Source organism: Euleptes europaea, chromosome 1 (assembly GCF_029931775.1).
Source record: "Euleptes europaea isolate rEulEur1 chromosome 1, rEulEur1.hap1, whole genome shotgun sequence".
Lineage (NCBI taxonomy): Eukaryota > Metazoa > Chordata > Lepidosauria > Squamata > Sphaerodactylidae > Euleptes > Euleptes europaea.
In genome coordinates, this window is record NC_079312.1 from 1550589 (window position 1) to 1567575 (window position 16987).

Here is a 16987-nt window from a genome sequence, read left to right on the forward strand (position 1 = left end):
ATACCCAGCTTTTAAAGGTATGCTTGTTTGGTACTTTGGGAAAGTTAACTGTCTTGCTACAAGCTTGGGTCTGATTACTTTTGGTCTGGCTGTGCTAGGGGCTTCAGACAGCCACTAAGCATGTCAGGAGAGATGCCCACCCAAAGACCCAGTGGTCTTTTGCTTGTGTAGGGCAAGTGGAAATCTGACGCTGGCACAGAGTGGGATTGCATCAGGGGTGTGGTCTGTGCCTGGAACTTCCTGAAGCCCCCCCAGGTCAGGGCAGAAGGGCTGGTGGGATTAATAGGATCTGAGGGAGGCAATGAACCCTGCCAAATGCGCAAAGTTTGTGCATTTTCACCAGAATTTCATGTTCATTCTTTCTAGAAACTTAGAATCATAGAGTTGGAAGGGACCACCAGGGTCATCAAGTCCAACTCCCTGCACAATGCAGGAAATTCACAACTACCTCCCCCCTCCACACCCCTAGTGACCAGAAGATGGCCAAGATGCCCTCCCTCTCATCAGGTCACAGAATCAGCATCACACGTCTGACTCATGTTCAGTGTTTGGTCTACTAAGACCCCAAGATCCTTTTCACACACACTACTGCTCAGACAAGTCTCCCCCATCCTATAATTATGCATTTGATTTTTCCTGCCTAAATGCAGAGCTTTACATTTGTAATATTGTCGAAGGCTTTCACGGTCAGAGTTCATAGGTTCTTGTAGGTTATCCGGTTTAGAATGAATAAGGCTTGGCTTCCTGTTCTGAAAACCTCCAGACTAACAAAGGCAACAGTCAACAATAGCCATGCAGATTAGCCTTGGATTACACACATTAACAGATCACTTCAGGATACAATGGTTCCATATTAACATACCATACCCAAATTAGCACATTATCTTGATACTTACAGGACAATGATTAGCACATTACTTTTGCAGGACAGTACTCAGCTCAAACCCAACCCCTTTCTGACTATATATTACTCTTCCTACACACTTGACACTGAGAGACACTGTTCTTCAGTGTTAATCCTCTGAAGATGCCTGCCACAGCTGCTGGCGAAACGTCAGGAAAGAAAATTCCAAGACCACTGTTACACAGCCAGGATAACCTACAAGAACCAACTTTACATTTGTCTTTGTTGAAGTGCATTTTATTAGTTCTAGCCCTCTTCTCCAGCCTGTCAAGATCATCCTGCATCTTGGCTCTGTCTTCTGCCATATTTGCTACCCCTCCCAATTTAGTATCATCTGCAAATTTAATAAGCATCCCCTCTATTCCTTCATCCAAATCATTTATAAAGATGTTGAACAACACAGGGCCCAGCACAGATCCCTGAGGAACTCCACTAGTCACTTCTCTCCAAGTGGATGAGGAACCATTAACTAGCACTCTTTTGGTACAATCTGTCAACCAGTTGCAGATCCACCTAACAATAATAGGATCTAAACCACATTTTCCCAATTTGTCAACCAGAATACTATGTGGAACCTTATCAAAAGCCTTACTGAAATCTAGATAAACGATGTCTACAGCATTCCCCTGATCCAGCAAGGTAGTAACTTCCTCAAAAAAGGAGATAAGATTAGTCTGACATGACTTATTCTTGAGAAACCCGTGCTGGCTCTTAGTGATCACATCCATCCTTTCTAAACGCTCAAAGACTGTTTGATGATTTGTTCGAACACTTTTCCTGGTATAGAAGTCAAGCTGATGGGTCTGTAGTTACCGGGATCCTCCCTTTTCCCCTTCTTGAAGATGGGGACAACATTTGCCCGCCTCCAGTCTTCTGGCACCTCACCTGTTTGCCAAGATTTTTCAAAAATAATGGACAGAGGTTCCGAAATTACACCTGCAAGTTCTTTGAGTACCCCAATGCCAATTCTAGGCTGCAAATCCTCATCACATGTTCTGTTTATGCCATGTTGAGCACCACTTCCCTCACGAGAAAAGACTGAGGAAAAGTAGGAATTGAGGAGTTCTGCCCTCTCTTCGTCTCCTGTTACAATTTCACTTTCCGGTCCACGCAATGGGCTTATCTTGTTCTTGTTCTTACTCTGTACATAGGAGTACTATGTAAAGAGTACTAACACAGTACTGAGTAAATGGTGTTTGTTTTGGAGTGCATGCTAAAGAGGCCACCCATTCTTGTCAAGTCATGAGGCCTTGTAAGAGAGGCTGAGAAGATCCTCCTACTGTTTAATCACCAAATACAACAGAATAGGTGGTGAGAGTCAAAGGTATCAAATATTTAGAAGTCACACAATTTTGCAGGGTAGCTGTCAAAGCACTGTCAAAGATGGCTACTTGTGCATGTTAAAGATACAAGGCTGTCAGATTAGTTTTGACAAACAGGCTGTAGATTAAGAGCATCTGAGATGATGCAACTGGCCTGGAAACTCCCTAGAGAGCCTGCAGGGGGCTGGCCTGAACTGGTTAGAGCCGGAGTTATGATGCAAGGTACTGAAACAGCACCATGACTTGGCAAAGTGACCTGATAGGTTCCAGGTGCTGGAACTATGTATAAATCTATATAAGCCCAGGATATTGTAACTATGTGTAGAGAGTGCGGGTTGCTATGAGTGGAGAGGGAGTGTATAAGGATTGGTGTTTTATTTGTGCACTGTAAAATAAACGAGCAGTTTTCTAGTAGCAGGGAGTTCTGGTGGTGATTTACTGGACCAACTGCCTAATTCACTGGCACCCGCGACAGTGCATTCCATTTCTTGTTTCTATAATACAGAAACTGTGGCCGATCGCTAGGTAGTACATCTGATCTTTGTTCATAGCTATTGTGTTTAATTCGTGTGTGTCTGGCTAAATCTGTACATTGCATTGCCAACTCTTTTTATAAATCCATTACATTGTCCTACAAATGTGGAAGGTTCTGTTGTAAAGAGAAGTATTTTACCCCCAATTTTTTCTTTGGAGCAGTAGAAGTAGTTTGTCGTTGCTGAGAACTATTTGCAATGTCCTATTAACACTGGTTCAGTTGGAATGCTTGGAACTAATGCTGGATCTTCCTAGTACAGCAAGTAAATACCTGTAGAACATAACACCAGATTGTTCTTGGAAAACTGAATCTCTCCAGGATCAGATGAGCATGCGTATTATATTAGGTACTTTGGGACACAGGCAGGACGATGCTGCTGCAGGCGTCTTGTTTGTGGGCTTCCCAGAGGCATCTGGTTGGCCGCTGTGTGAACAGACTGCTGGACTCGATGAACCTTGGGCTGATCCAGCATGGCCTTTATTATGTTCTTAAGGTTGCCAACTCCAGGTTTGGAAAGTACTGGACATTTGGGAAAGTCAGGAGATAACACAGAATCCACCTCGCAAAGGAGCCACATTCTGCCGGCAAACTAACTTCTGGTGACCTCCAGGCTCTACCTGGACACTGGCAACCCCCGCATCAGGGAGGTGGTAGGTGAGGGGAGCGCCAGCCAAAATCCTTAGCTTGACCGGAACCCACGCCTCCTGTGACTGTGGCCTGGTGTTTCTCCCTTTGGTGTTGCCTGGGAGTCTTAACCTCTCTTGCTTGTCAAAAGGATGCTGCTCCTCCCACCCAAACCCCAATGCAGGAGGGAGGATTTTGCCTTCCGACATGGCTGCCTGCGCCAAATGAGCTGGGGAGGCTCGGGCAGGGGAGCCATGATCCTCACAGCAACCTAACACCGTGTGCAATTTGTCCCTCCTGGCCCTGTTTGTGGTGGATAGCAGGCCCATTCTAGGGGGCGTGGCCTCACCAATATGCTCCACCCCCTCCCTGTAACAGGGTTCACCTCGTGAGGTGTTTCCATGGACCTTGGCAAAAAATTCCTCTGCTAGGCTGGCCTTTTACACCAGCTCACAGCCCCAGCACCACAAGCATTGGGGTCTTAGGATGGGGCTGCAATTGATTCCAATGAAGCAGAAGTTCCCTTCCCCCATGCCCATTTTTATGCATCAAACCCAAAAAGGCCTGGTGTGGTGTTGTTTTTTGCAGAATTAAATACGTTTTTATACTTTTATTGTGCTGATTGATGCTGACAATAGCCCTTTGCCCAAAATAAAAACTCCACTTAGATAGTGGAGAAAACTGGTGCCTTATAGGGTTGTCAACCTCCAGGTGAGGCCTGAAGTTCTCCCAAAATTACAACCAGGTGACAGAGATCAGTTCCCCCTGGAGAAAATGCCTGCATTGGAGGGTGGACTCAATAGCATTATACACCTGTGAGCCACCACCCCCTACTTGGACCCAAACCCAGCCTTTCTCAGAATCCACCCCAAAATGTCCAGGAATTTAACCTGGCTGAGAAAGAGCCTAACCTTCCTCCCTTCCAAGATCTAAAAGCTTATCCCCCAACAACTTACTTGGAAGTAAACCTCCCAGGATCCGGCTGCAAGACTTCCCCCTTTGGCTGCGACGTCCTTCCAGTTCTCTTGGGCAGTGCAGAAGCAAACCCTTCCCCCCACACCCAAAGGAAAGGAGCATTTCCTCTTTTTGTCGTCCCCCCACCCCCACTACTTGTTTGGCCTCTTTAGCAAAAAGCTCTTGTCATTTTAACCCCTTTAGTGTTTGATAAATTTTTAAAAGTTTCCTGTCTTTCCCATGCGGAGCAGCGCCCAAACCTGGAGACACTGGACTGGATTTCAGCAGGGCCACCATCAGAGATGTCCGAGGAGCTCAATGGGGCTGCTGTCCAGTAACTCTGCACAGGGTTGTGCTCCTGGGACATCCCATGTGGTTCAGCCATCTCAGAGAATGGCATGGAAATAGTGGGGAGGGGGAGAAGAAAACTAATGCAAGCTCACCTGAAGCAATCTGAAGCAGGTCTGGGTCATTTGCAAACTTTTTTTGTCTTTGGACTGTATGCTCTTTCTTTCATCTGTCTGTCTTTCTATCTATGTCAGGAGCAAGCCATGAGGATGGTATGTGGTAGTGCGACTGTGCTGCCTCCAGGTGCTGTTATGCTATTCTGTCCAAGGCCAGTTTATGCCCCGTGTTTAGTCTTCATAGATTCCCATACTGTGGGAATTGCCAAGTACTCCTTCCTGCCTCTGGGAGGGGGGTTGCCTGGGTTACCAGTTATCTCCTTTTGCTCTTCCATATATACATGTACCTTACCTTTGTCCCTTACTAGTGTTCTTCTGAATATAGCTTCTGAAACCTGTCGATTCTAACCAATAAAACTGCTTTCGTAGATTTGCCGTCTGCTGAAATCTGTTTATGGGTTCACCGCAGGCCTAGAGCTTACAATCTATCTACCGTATCTATCTGTCTGTCTATCTATCTATCATGATGGACATGCATATATATTTTAATACTCTCTGGAAAATGTTTAATTATAAAAATTATTTCACTATTTTTAATGTTATTTTGGAGGAATTTCCACCTTATACAGCATTGTTGCTGTGGCTTTTCTTGCTAATACAATGAAGAATGAATGAAAAGCTCATAATATCCTGGATTGGGGGGTTAGGGTCAGGGGTTGCCCACTGTCTCCCCCTCCTCCTTTGTCCGTTCTCTGCCCATTAAATAACGCTGAACTGGTTTTCCTCTTCCATGGCTCCTGGAGGGGGAGAAACATGCTCAGGCCCCCTTGCTGGGATGGTTTGGGGTGGGGGAGGATCCTTTTCGTTCAGTTCCCAAACTCTTTTGCATACCTAGGAAGTCCCACCCCAACCCACACCCAGTTTGGGTGCCCTTCAGAGAGGAATTGAACCAAAAAGATTATAGAAATGCCACACCTGTTGCAGTTGTGTGTACATGGGGACTGGGTAAAAGTTGGATCTAGATGAATTGAAATGGATCCTCATGAAATCATATAATTTTTAAATGGAATTAGAAGAAAACCACGGTCATGTTTTTGTGCCATGGCAGCACCACAAAAATCACACATCCACTGCTTCATGGTGCTGCCATGGCACAAAAATGTACTTCTGAAGCATGGTTCCTCATGGATCTTTAAGATTTTTGAGCTAGGTCACCCTAAAGTCACCAACATATCACACAGCATGTTCATAGCCACAGATGGCACTGCAAAAATCAGGCATCCACCACTTTGTGGCACTGTCACAACAGGGTCCCAATACATGGACCCTTATGGATCGTCAGGGTTTTTGCACACGATCACCCCAAACTCAAATCACATATTATGCCCATAACCCACAGGGTGCACCACAGAAACCATGGATTTGTGGCACCACTACAGTGCCCAAACAGAGTTAATAATCATGGATCCTCACTATTCTTTCGATGGATCACTCCAGGGGGCAGGTGGGAGATTCCAACCCTGAACTTGGCCACTATAAATGTTACTTTGCATCATGGAAAACTCCCTACACACAGAAAGCTAGCACTACAAGGAGCAAGGTTGTGCCCACTTTCTCTGCTTGTGTGAATCAGGTCAGAGACTGACGTCTCCTAGGCCTACCGGATGGAGGCCGTCCCTCTCTACATCCATCCAGCACATGGCACTGCTGACCCTGAGGAGAGCCTGCCACTCTGGTTCATAATCTTGGGGATCTTGGCAGGAGCCCCTCCCCCCTTTGCCCACACCCAGCCGAGTAGAAAAGCAGCCCACAGCTCAGGGGACCAGGGTTTCCATAGGGAGAAGGACAGGGGGCTCCCCCTCACCTGTTTCCCAAAGAGCCAAGGAGACAGCTGCATGGCTTGGGATGCTGAAGTGGAAGGAAGGGCCTGCTGGGGCCAGGCTGGCCAGAAGCAGTGGGGGGCTCTCCCCAGATCTCCTGCCTCTCTTCAGGGCTTGAGCCATCAGCCCCCTCCCCAGTCTAAAGAGGCTAGAAGGTCCCTTTTCTATTCACCTCTCCTGTGTGTGTGGGTGTCTTAATTCCTCGACTCTTCTTTCTTTGGGGACTTCTTTGTTTTGCACAAAGCAGCTCTTTCTGGCCCAGGGAGGGGTGTGTGTGTGAATGAACTAGGGTGGGGGGCAAGGGGGCTCTTCTCAAAGTTCACTGCTCCGCCCCCTTCCTTTCTGTTTTGGGTCTTGAATAGCAGACCCTGGCCCTACATCCCTCCCCCTCCCCAAAGCCCCTTTCCGCTCACCGGACGTTCCCCAGACTCAAAATCTCCAGCCTTCCCCTTCTGTGCGGAGGGAGCAGCAACTCATGCGCCCCTCGGGGACTGGCGACTCTCCCCCTTCAACCATTCCGGGGGTCTTCTGTCCTCCCCCCAATCCGAGCCAGGAAACAATCTGGATTTCACAGATTAACAGATCACTTCAGGATACAATGGTTCCATATTAACATGCCATACCCTCATTAGCACATTATCTTGATACTTACAGGACAATTATTAGCACATTACTTTAGCAGGACAGTACTCAGCTCAAACCCAACCCCTTTCTGACTATATATTACTCTTCCTACACACTTGACACTGAGAGACACTGTCCTTCAGTGTTTCTCCTCTGAAGATGCCGGCCACAGCTGCGGGCGAAATGTCAGGAAAGAAAATACCAAGACCACGGTCACACAGCCCGGATAACCCACGAGAACCAATCTGGTTTCCATTCTCAGGGGGTCCCAGATTCAAATACCCTGACGTCTCCCGTGCAGGGGTGGGGGGGATGGGGAGGTTTTCCTCCTCCCCACGGGCATCACTTCCCTCCGACCTCTTTGCTCTCTGCTCGGGGCTTTGCCCTCCGGGATGAACACGGGGGTCCTCTGCAGGCTGAAGGTGCCTCGCTTCCCAAACACGTGACATGTTAAGAGTCATTTATCCCCCCCCCAATTCCTTATTCCCCCCCCCCAATTCCTTCTCTCGAAGCAGCCACTTGCCTTGGAGAGAACCTGCCGGGGGTGGGTGGGGGGTGGTCTGACTCCAGGCACTCCCCGCCCCCATTCCAGCCCCCTCCTCACCCTGCCTTCCCTCGACTCGCAACTCCCCCCCCTCCACCCGGAGGACCCCCCCCCCAGGCCCTCCACTCCCCCTTCCCACCCTGCAGATCTGGGTTAACGGTAAGGCCTTTGCAATGCAAGGGAAGGGGGGGCTGCATCTCCCTCCCCCCTCCAGCCTTAGGCAGAGAAGGGGGAGGAAAGAGGAGAGCCAGGCGGAGCAGCCCCCCCCCACCCCGAGCTTGGGGGGTGGGGGTCTCCATCCCTCTCCCGGGTCGGGGCCGGCCTCTGACCTCGCTTCCCTTCCACCCCCCCCCCCATTTCCTAGCCTCGAGAACCCTCAACCCGGCTTCGGGACCCCCCCCCCCTTCGCTCACCCGGAAGGAGCTGCTGCTGCTGCCGCTTTTGCACGGGCCACAACCACAAAGGCCGCGTTGTCACGTGGGGACTCTGGGTCGGACAGGAAGTGGCCTCTCTGCGACTGGAGACTCGCTGGTCTTGGTCCTCCGAGCAAGCGTCGTCCTCCCTCCCCCCCCATGGCGATGCGAAGCACAGTCCGTCCGCCCCCCCCCCCCCCGCACACTGTCCTCTGCAAAAGAGGTGTTGCGTTTGCTGGGGGGAGTCGTGGGGGGGGGGGAGAGAGAGAGACAGCGAAGGAATGGCTGAAGGAGAAGGCGAGGGGTGACCGCACTTGCCTTCCCAGCGATGTACTGAGAGTTTGAAAACGATTAGCCGTGGTATCCTAAAAACCCTTTTAAAGCGATGTTTTTAATAACATTTTCAAACTCTACACATCGCTGGGAATATAAAGTGCGGTAATGTCTTTGGGGGAAGGGACGGATTCTTCGCCGCCCCCCAGCCTTGAATTACCTCTGGCAAGAGGAGTTGTGGCCCCTTCTCTCTCCCTGACCCCCAAGCCCCTCCCCAAACAAGATGCAGCCCCCCTGTTCCCCAGCACAGATTCACAGGGCCAACCAGGCCGGATACATCGGGGGTTACCGCACTTTGTATTCCCAGCGATGTATAAAGAGTTTGAAAATGTTATAAAGAAACATCGCTTTAAAAGGGGTTTTGGATGCCACGGCTAATAAATGGTTGGAAGACGTCTTCATGGCTAAAGAGACCAAACAAAATGCGAACAGTATTTCTTACAACGTTTTCAAACTCTTAATACATCGCTGGGAATACAAGTGCAGTAACCCCCATCATCTGCCCGTTCCTGCAAGCGAGCATGACGGGCTTGAAGAGTTCTTGAGGGGGGGGGGGAGAGAGAAAGATACTGTATCGTCTTTTGTTTTGGCACAGCATGGTTGCGTCAAGTTTATTTTCATGACTGATGGGAGCTCCAGAACAAGTTCAGGCCTGGTTTTATTTTGGTCTGTATTTGGAGCCCAATAATGAACTGGGAGAAGCAGCCTTCAAAGAAACAATTACATCACCAAGTTCCAAATTGGTTATAGCACTACTATTAAAATACACTTCCTTATTTTTCTGCCCCTAGGTTTCACATGCAATCAGCACTATTACAAAAACGTGTTATTGGTTGAGAGTAAATGTGCGCATCTCAATAAAGGAAGCCACAGCCTTCAATTTGCAAGATCTGAGCAAGGCTGTCAAAGATAGGACATTCTGGAGGACTTTCATTCATTGGGTTGCTATGAGTCAGAATCGTCTTGACGGCACTTAACACACACACAGAGATGTGTGCATGCGCTCGGTTGTGACCACTGAAGTTGTGGTCCTATGGTCCGAAACACCTATGGTCTTGCTGTTTTATAGTGCAACCAATCAAGCTGTTTTATGTGATTTCTTATATGTATTTAATTTGCTTTGTGAGGCTTATATTTGTAACTCTTTTAAAGGGCAATTGCACTTAATCATAAATATATATTTATATTATTTTTAATTTGGCTCAACCTTCTAGGTTCCTAGCATGTTTCAGTGGTGGGGTGTAGCTCCTGTTGTTTTATTGCAGGCCCAGAATTTCACAAACTAAAGGTTCTAGGATCTTCTCTTCTGTAACCTAAAAATGGAGGCAGCTGCCATTTCGGACAACCTCTAGGGCACAACTCTTTTCTATACTATGCCTTACTACACCACCCACTTTATAGAGAGGTAGAGAGACAGGAGAGGGGAGGAAGACTGAATTCAGCCCCTTGCATTCCAACAAGTTTTACCAAAGTGACATCTTGGTTGCAGCTAGACCTCCTTCAGCTTCAGAGAGAAAGAAACCACCCAGAACTGCCTCTGAACACCAAATTCAAGCATTCGCTCACACGCAACACAGCACTTGTGCCCTGGGATTCAGTGAGCAAGGTACCACACTGAGCCTTCACCCCTACATACATGTGATTTAAAGAAAGTGCTGGCAAGGCACTTTAGGATTTAAAGACCTGTGACTTGCCCATGCATTTTCCACCATAAATTTGTCATCCCAACCTGGACCCAGAGACCAGGTTCCAGAAGGGTTCCAGAAAGGAATAACGCAGGATCCTGTAGTCTCTGCATACCAGGGTAGATTTTAGTAGTGGTAGAATCATAGAGTTGGGAAGGCCACCAGGGTCATCTAGTCCAACCCCCTTCACAACCCAGGGAATTGACAAGATCACCCTGTCTTCTACTATATTTGTTACCCCTCCCAATTTAGTATCATCTGTAAATATAATAAACATCCCTTCTATTCCTTCATCCAAAATATTTATAAAGACGTTGAACAACACTGGGGCCAAGACAGGTCCCTGAGGCACTCCACTTGTCACTCCATTAACAAGCACTCTTTGGGTGCAATCTGTCAACCACTTACAGATCCACCAAACAGTACTAGGATCTAAATCAAATTTTACCAACTTGTCAAGAATATTATGCGGAAGCTTATCAAAAGCCTCAGTGAAATTAGGATCAACTATGTCCATAGCATTCCCATGATCCAGCAATATAGTAACTTTCTCAAAAAAGATGAGGTTAGTCTGACTGATGATTTGTTCTAAAACTTTTCCAGGTATAGACATCAAGCTGACAGGTCGGTAATAACCCAGATCCTCCTTTTTCCCCTTCTTGAAGATGGGGACAACATTTGTCCTCTGTCGCGAGAATTTTCAGTATTGAACATTAGTTCATATTAAATATATTATTACTTTATATTAAATGAGTCTGGGTTGAAATGACCACATGCTTACCTTACCATTATTACCTATAAGTCACACACACAAAAAAATAATACCTGACCCTTTAAAAGCAGCCCTTTAGCTGACATCAGCTCCAAGCAGGACTATGACCTAAAAGGTCATAAGAAATTGCATTGCTCGCAGTTAATCACCCAAAGCACATCAGATGCCCCAAAATTTATGCAAGGTTATTAAAACAGACAACAAATCAAGGGAGAAGATTGTTTTGGAACAGTGATGGATGGAACAGTGATGGGTGGAAAGAACAATCAGTTAGCAGACCCGGACACTGAAAGAATTATTATGGAACAAGATATTTCTAAACAATTTAGTCATGATTTGCAGAAAACTCATTCCCTAAGAATGTGACAGGGAGGAGTCATTTGAGACCCTCTCCTCTCTATAAATGAACAGTCCAAATATCCCTTCTTTGTCCTTCCACTGAGAGACCACAGACCCTTTGAATGGTTGCCATCTCTGTCTCTCTCTCTCTGGAAGTGACCCAGGGGCCTCTGTATCTGTCAATATGTATGTTTGTTAAGTACTGTCATATATGTTAAATATTGCTTTCTCCTTTGCTTCATATTCTTTTTTGCAAGTTCAGTAAAATTGTTTGGTTTACTGCTCATATGGCTTGAATGCTGTTTAAGAATGACTGTGTAAGAATGCTTCTCTGTATGAAAGGTTCTTTTCCAGCCAGATCTCTCTGGGCTGCCTTTTGGTGAGTGAAGCAGGCAGAGAGGGCCATGCACAACGAACTAGAAGGTGGGGGGGACAAAAGACTCCCGCCACATCCTCCTCCAGTCTTCTGGCACCTCACCTGTTCCCCATAAATTCTAAAAAATAATGGAGAGAGGCTCAGAAATTACATCTGAAAGTTCTTTTAGTACCCTTGGATGCAGTTCATCTGGCCCTGAGGACTTACTTTAATTTAAAGAAATTGGGTATTTGTGTACTACCCCCTGCTGATCCTAGGCTCCCACTCCCTTCCCTCATCATCTGTTCTATTTTTGCCATGCTGAGCACCATTTCCCTCACAAGAGAAGACTGATTAGTATGCCAGAGTCTCGTTCGTTATCGGAATTAACCAGACAAATCGCTCCAGCAACAAAGAACGAGTGGTGGTGCATGGCCGTTCTTAGTTGGTGGAGCAATTTGTCAAGAGAAGACTGAGAAAAAGTAGGAATTGAGCAGTTCTGCCCTCTCTTCATCACCTGTTACAACTTCACTATCCTGTCCCTGCACTGGGCCTCCCATGTCCTTGACCTTTTCTTACTCTGAACCCAAAGATTTTAATTTTATTGATTACAAAACAGAATAAAGGAGTAAAATTCTAAAGAATCTACACTAAGCACCTGAGAGATGATTCCCTAGTACATGCATGTGCGCGCACACACACACGCACACACACACAACTAAGAAGGGGGGGAGGAATGGGGGGAACAGGTAAGGATAAAGAAGAGAGAAGTCAATATTACCTGATCCAAGGTGAGTGAGAAGCTGAGGATTCCTGAGAGTCTGAGCACCAGAAATCCAACGAGTGGGGAGGGTCCAGCAAAGCAGTTGCAGGGTTAATGTGAGGGTCTCTGTCTTTGTGTCTCTGCTTTCCATCACCTGCGGTGTTATCAGTGAACTCGTAAAAGCAGTTCACACCTTCTGGTTTCAGGCGCCAGGCCTGATGGCCCATGTATCTTCCCCCCCCGCTGTTCTTCCTGCCAGTACTCCCTCAGGCCGGTGCGGCCTTGGAAGTGTGATAGCCGCACCAGACTTCCTGGGATCCGTCTGATGTTTTGTATTATGCCAAGCTTGTAACTTCCCATAACAATAAGTGTGAACCCCAGTGCCCCAGTGCCCTGGAGTCAATATATTCTGTAAACCCGTATAGCCCCTCACTTGCAACTTTCTACCTGTGCCTGTCTCATCTCCTGAAGGCTTCAATAAATCTATTGTTTCTGTATCAACGTCTGAGCAACTGATTTGGAGAAGCAAACTCAGAGAGGGGGATCTCTCACATTAAGTTGCAAGTCTTTGCCTCTCGGACTGCAGCTGTACCGCTTTGGACAGAATGTCAGCCGACGAGGACACCACCCCTAACCCCGATGCCCCCAAGGAACCGGACGAGCCGGAGAAGCCGGACCCGAAGGAGGAGGGAGCCAAGCCAAAGAAACCGAAGGATCGCGCCCCCGACCAAGATCGGGACGGACGTCCCCGGGGGCTTACTTATTGGCTGGACTCTCCCAAGGGCTGGTCGCTCTCGCGGACTGCGGCGAAGGATCGCCGGTTGGCCTTCCCCAGCACGGGACTCGAAGGGGACCCGGCCCGCAAAGAGGCCCTCATGGAGGAAGAACGAAAGCAGTGGCAGGAAGACCGCCGGGCTATGCAGGAGCAGATGGAGATCATGCAACGCGTAATGGGTGAGATGGCCACGACCCTAGATGCGCTGAAGTTGCAACCTCCAGCCGGTGCTCCCCCAGACGGGGCGCCGGTAGTTCCGCCCGCAACCCCTGCCCCCCCGGCCCGTCGGGACCTGAAAGTCACGTATGACGGGTCGGGAGACCAGTTGACCTTTTTTATGGTCCAAGTAGACATTTTTATGCGGGAACAAGGCCGTACCTTCGTTTCTGAGGAGTCCCGGGTGCAGTACGTGGCTTCCTTACTGCAAGGGGAGGCGGCTGCCTGGATGGTGTTGCAGTATGAACTCCGCTCGCCGGTGCTGCGAACCCTGGACGAGTTCATGGTAGCACTCCGAAACCGTTTTGAGGACCCGACTCTGGGTGAGCGGGCTAAAGCCTCCCTGATGCAACTGCGCCAAGGGACTAAGTCGGTGGCGCAGTATGCAAGTGAGTTCCAGTCACTGGCTAGCCGAATTCTGGACTGGAGTGAAGCTACCTTGGTACAATGTTTCAGGGAGGGTCTCAACCCAGACCTCCAACATTGGGCCTTCATGCAAGGGAACCCCCCGGATGTGGAAGGTTGGGTTCGCCATGCTGCTGACATCGAGAATCGCAAACAACTCCTGAACTTGTCCAAGCAACGGCTTGGGCGAGACCCCAGGCCCCGAGGTGACCGTGGCCGGTCTCTCGGCCGCGGAACGCCGCAAGCGGTTCGAGGCCGGCGTCTGCCTGATCTGCGGGGGAAAGGGTCACTTTGCATCGCAATGCCCCTCTCGCTCAGGCCGTCCGACCCCCCCCCGCCAAACCCAGGCCGAGCCGACGAAACCGGCCGCCGACAGCCAGCCTCGCCGCAGAAGTGGACCACTGAGCCGGCGCTCCGGCGCACCCTCCGCTCTCCACGCGCGCCCCCAGGATGGGGCATCCGACTCTACGGTCCCATCGGGGTCCCGGATTACAAATACCGTCTTTGATTCGGACGGCTCCCCGGAAGCCACCACCCCGTCCCCCTCTTCCAGCGAGGAGGAAGAGTGGGAACAGCCGGCAAAAAACGCCGTCGGTCTGCTGTAGAGGGGGCTCCGCAGCAGACCGTCCCTATCGTTGTGCAAGGAGCTCCACCGATGGTAAGCGCCCAAGAGGACAATGTATTTGTGCGTGTTCATCTGTCCCTACCCAAAGGGGGTCCCCCGTTAGAGGTCCCCGCGTTGGTCGACTCGGGGTGTGCCCGCACCATGATAAATGAGGAAACTGCCAAGAAGTTGGGTGTCCGGCGCAAGCGGCTTCCGGGACCCCTCCGTTTTTCCCAAATGGACGGGAGTGACTTTAAACGGGGCCCTGTGACCCACAGAACTGCAGCCGTGATTATGTCCGTGGGGGAACATTGGGAACGGTTGTATTTCACCATCGCCCCTATTGTAACCCCTGTGGTGTTAGGGATGAACTGGTTAAGGGGACACAATCCCTCCATTGATTGGGTTAAACGGGTGCTTTCCTTCCCCGAAAACCCCTGTGGGTTGCATGACAAGGAACGGGTACTCAGAACTCCAGCCGCCGCACTGGTAGGGTCCCCCGCCCCAGTCTCTCCTCAATTACCCTCTGAGTACTCGCAGTTTACTGATGTTTTCGATGTTAGAGAGTGCGACGAACTGCCTCCCCACAGAGAAACGGACTGTGCCATCGAGATTGTAGGGGAAGGCAAACTGTCTAAGGGAAAGGTTTACCCCATGAGCCCTAGTGAAAAGACTGTATTGCGAGACTATCTGGATGTCAATCTGGCGAGGGGTTTCATACGCCCCTCCAAGGCTCCTTATTCAGCCCCAGCTTTCTTTGTAAAGAAAAAGACGGGAGATTTAAGACTGTGTATTGACTTTCGCAGACTGAACGCAGTCACCCAGTCTAATGCTTACCCCCTCCCTCTTATTCCTGACCTTCTAGCACAATTAAAGGAGGGCCGAATCTTCACCAAACTGGACTTGGTAGAAGCCTACCACCGCATTCGCATCAAAGAAGGAGACGAACCCAAAACGGCCTTTTCCAGTTGTTTTGGGATGTTTGAGTACCTGGTCATGCCGTTCGGACTTTCGGGGGCTCCGAGTGTTTTTATGCAATTAATTAATGAAGTTTTGCATGATTTACTGTTTCGGGGGGTGGTGGTATTTCTCGATGACATTCTTATTTACTCTGAGACCATGGAAGAACATGTGCGCCTAGTGCGAGAAGTGCTCCAGCGGCTGCGGGAGCACAAACTGTATGCTAAGGTGTCCAAGTGTGAATTCCACCAGCCTTCTATTACATTTCTGGGGTATGTGATTTCCCACCAAGGGTTGGAAATGGACCCCGCCAAGGTCCAGGCGGTGCGGGACTGGGAAACCCCCACTACCCGCCGCCAACTTCAACAGTTTTTGGGGTTTGCCAACTTTTACCGGAATTTCATTCCCAACTTTGCTCAGGTTGCGCTTCCCCTCACTGCCCTGTTGCGTACCAAGGACAGGGGGGCTAGCGCCGCACTCCCCTCAGCCCGTCTGCAATGGTCTCCCCAGTGCCAGCAAGCTTTTGAACGTTTAAAGCTACTTTTTTCATCCGAACCCGTTTTGGCTCACCCGGATTGCACCAAGCCCTTCGTGGTGCAGGTGGATGCCTCGGATGTAGCCATGGGCGGGGCCCTATTGCAGAGGGATGAGGGGGGACGGTTGAGGCCATGCGCCTACTTCTCCAAGAAGTTTTCCCAGTCCGAAATCAACTGGGCCATTTGGGAGAAGGAGGCAGCAGCGGTCAAACATGCCCTTACCATATGGAGACACTTCTTGGAGGGGGCCGAGCTGCCGTTCGAAGTGTGCACAGATCACAAGAATCTTGAGGCTCTCAAGGGAGCTAGAAAACTCAATGCCAAACAAATTCGGTGGGCCCAATTTTTTGCAAAATTCCGGTTCACCCTCAAACATGTCCCTGGCAAAGAAAATGCCCTAGCTGATGCTTTGTCACGACTTCCCCAGTATCGCAACGATTTCGATCGCCCCGTCGACTCCCTGTTCACTCCCGAACAGCGAGGGGAAGTCCCTGGCTTGGCCGTCACCACCCGATCCCAAGCCCGCCAACCGGAGACCCCCCCTACGCTCAAAGGTATCCTGGAAGCATTCCAACAGCGACTCCGGGACGCCTCCTTACAGGAGGAGGAGCACCATCTCCTCCCCACTGGCTTGGAACGAACCAACACTTGGTGGGTGCAAGGGGGGAAACTATATGTCCCATCTTCCCTTCGCAAAGAAGTATTGGGACTTGTACATGGGGCCAGGCTAGCGGGTCATTTTGGTTTCATAAAAACGCTTCACCTGGTTCGAAGGCAATTCTGGTGGCCCGGTATGAGATCTGATGTAGAGTTGTATGTGCGCAGCTGCCCCACCTGCGCCACAGCCAAGAAACGGATGGGAAAACCCCCGGGGCTTCTCAAACCGCTTGAGAACCCCTCCCGTCCCTGGGAAGTCATCGCCATGGATTTTATCACCGACCTACCTCCAAGTCGGGGGAAAACGGTTCTCTGGGTTATCACAGACCTCTTTTCCAAACAGGTTCATTTCGTTCCATGTGCAGGTCTTCCTTCAGCCCAGG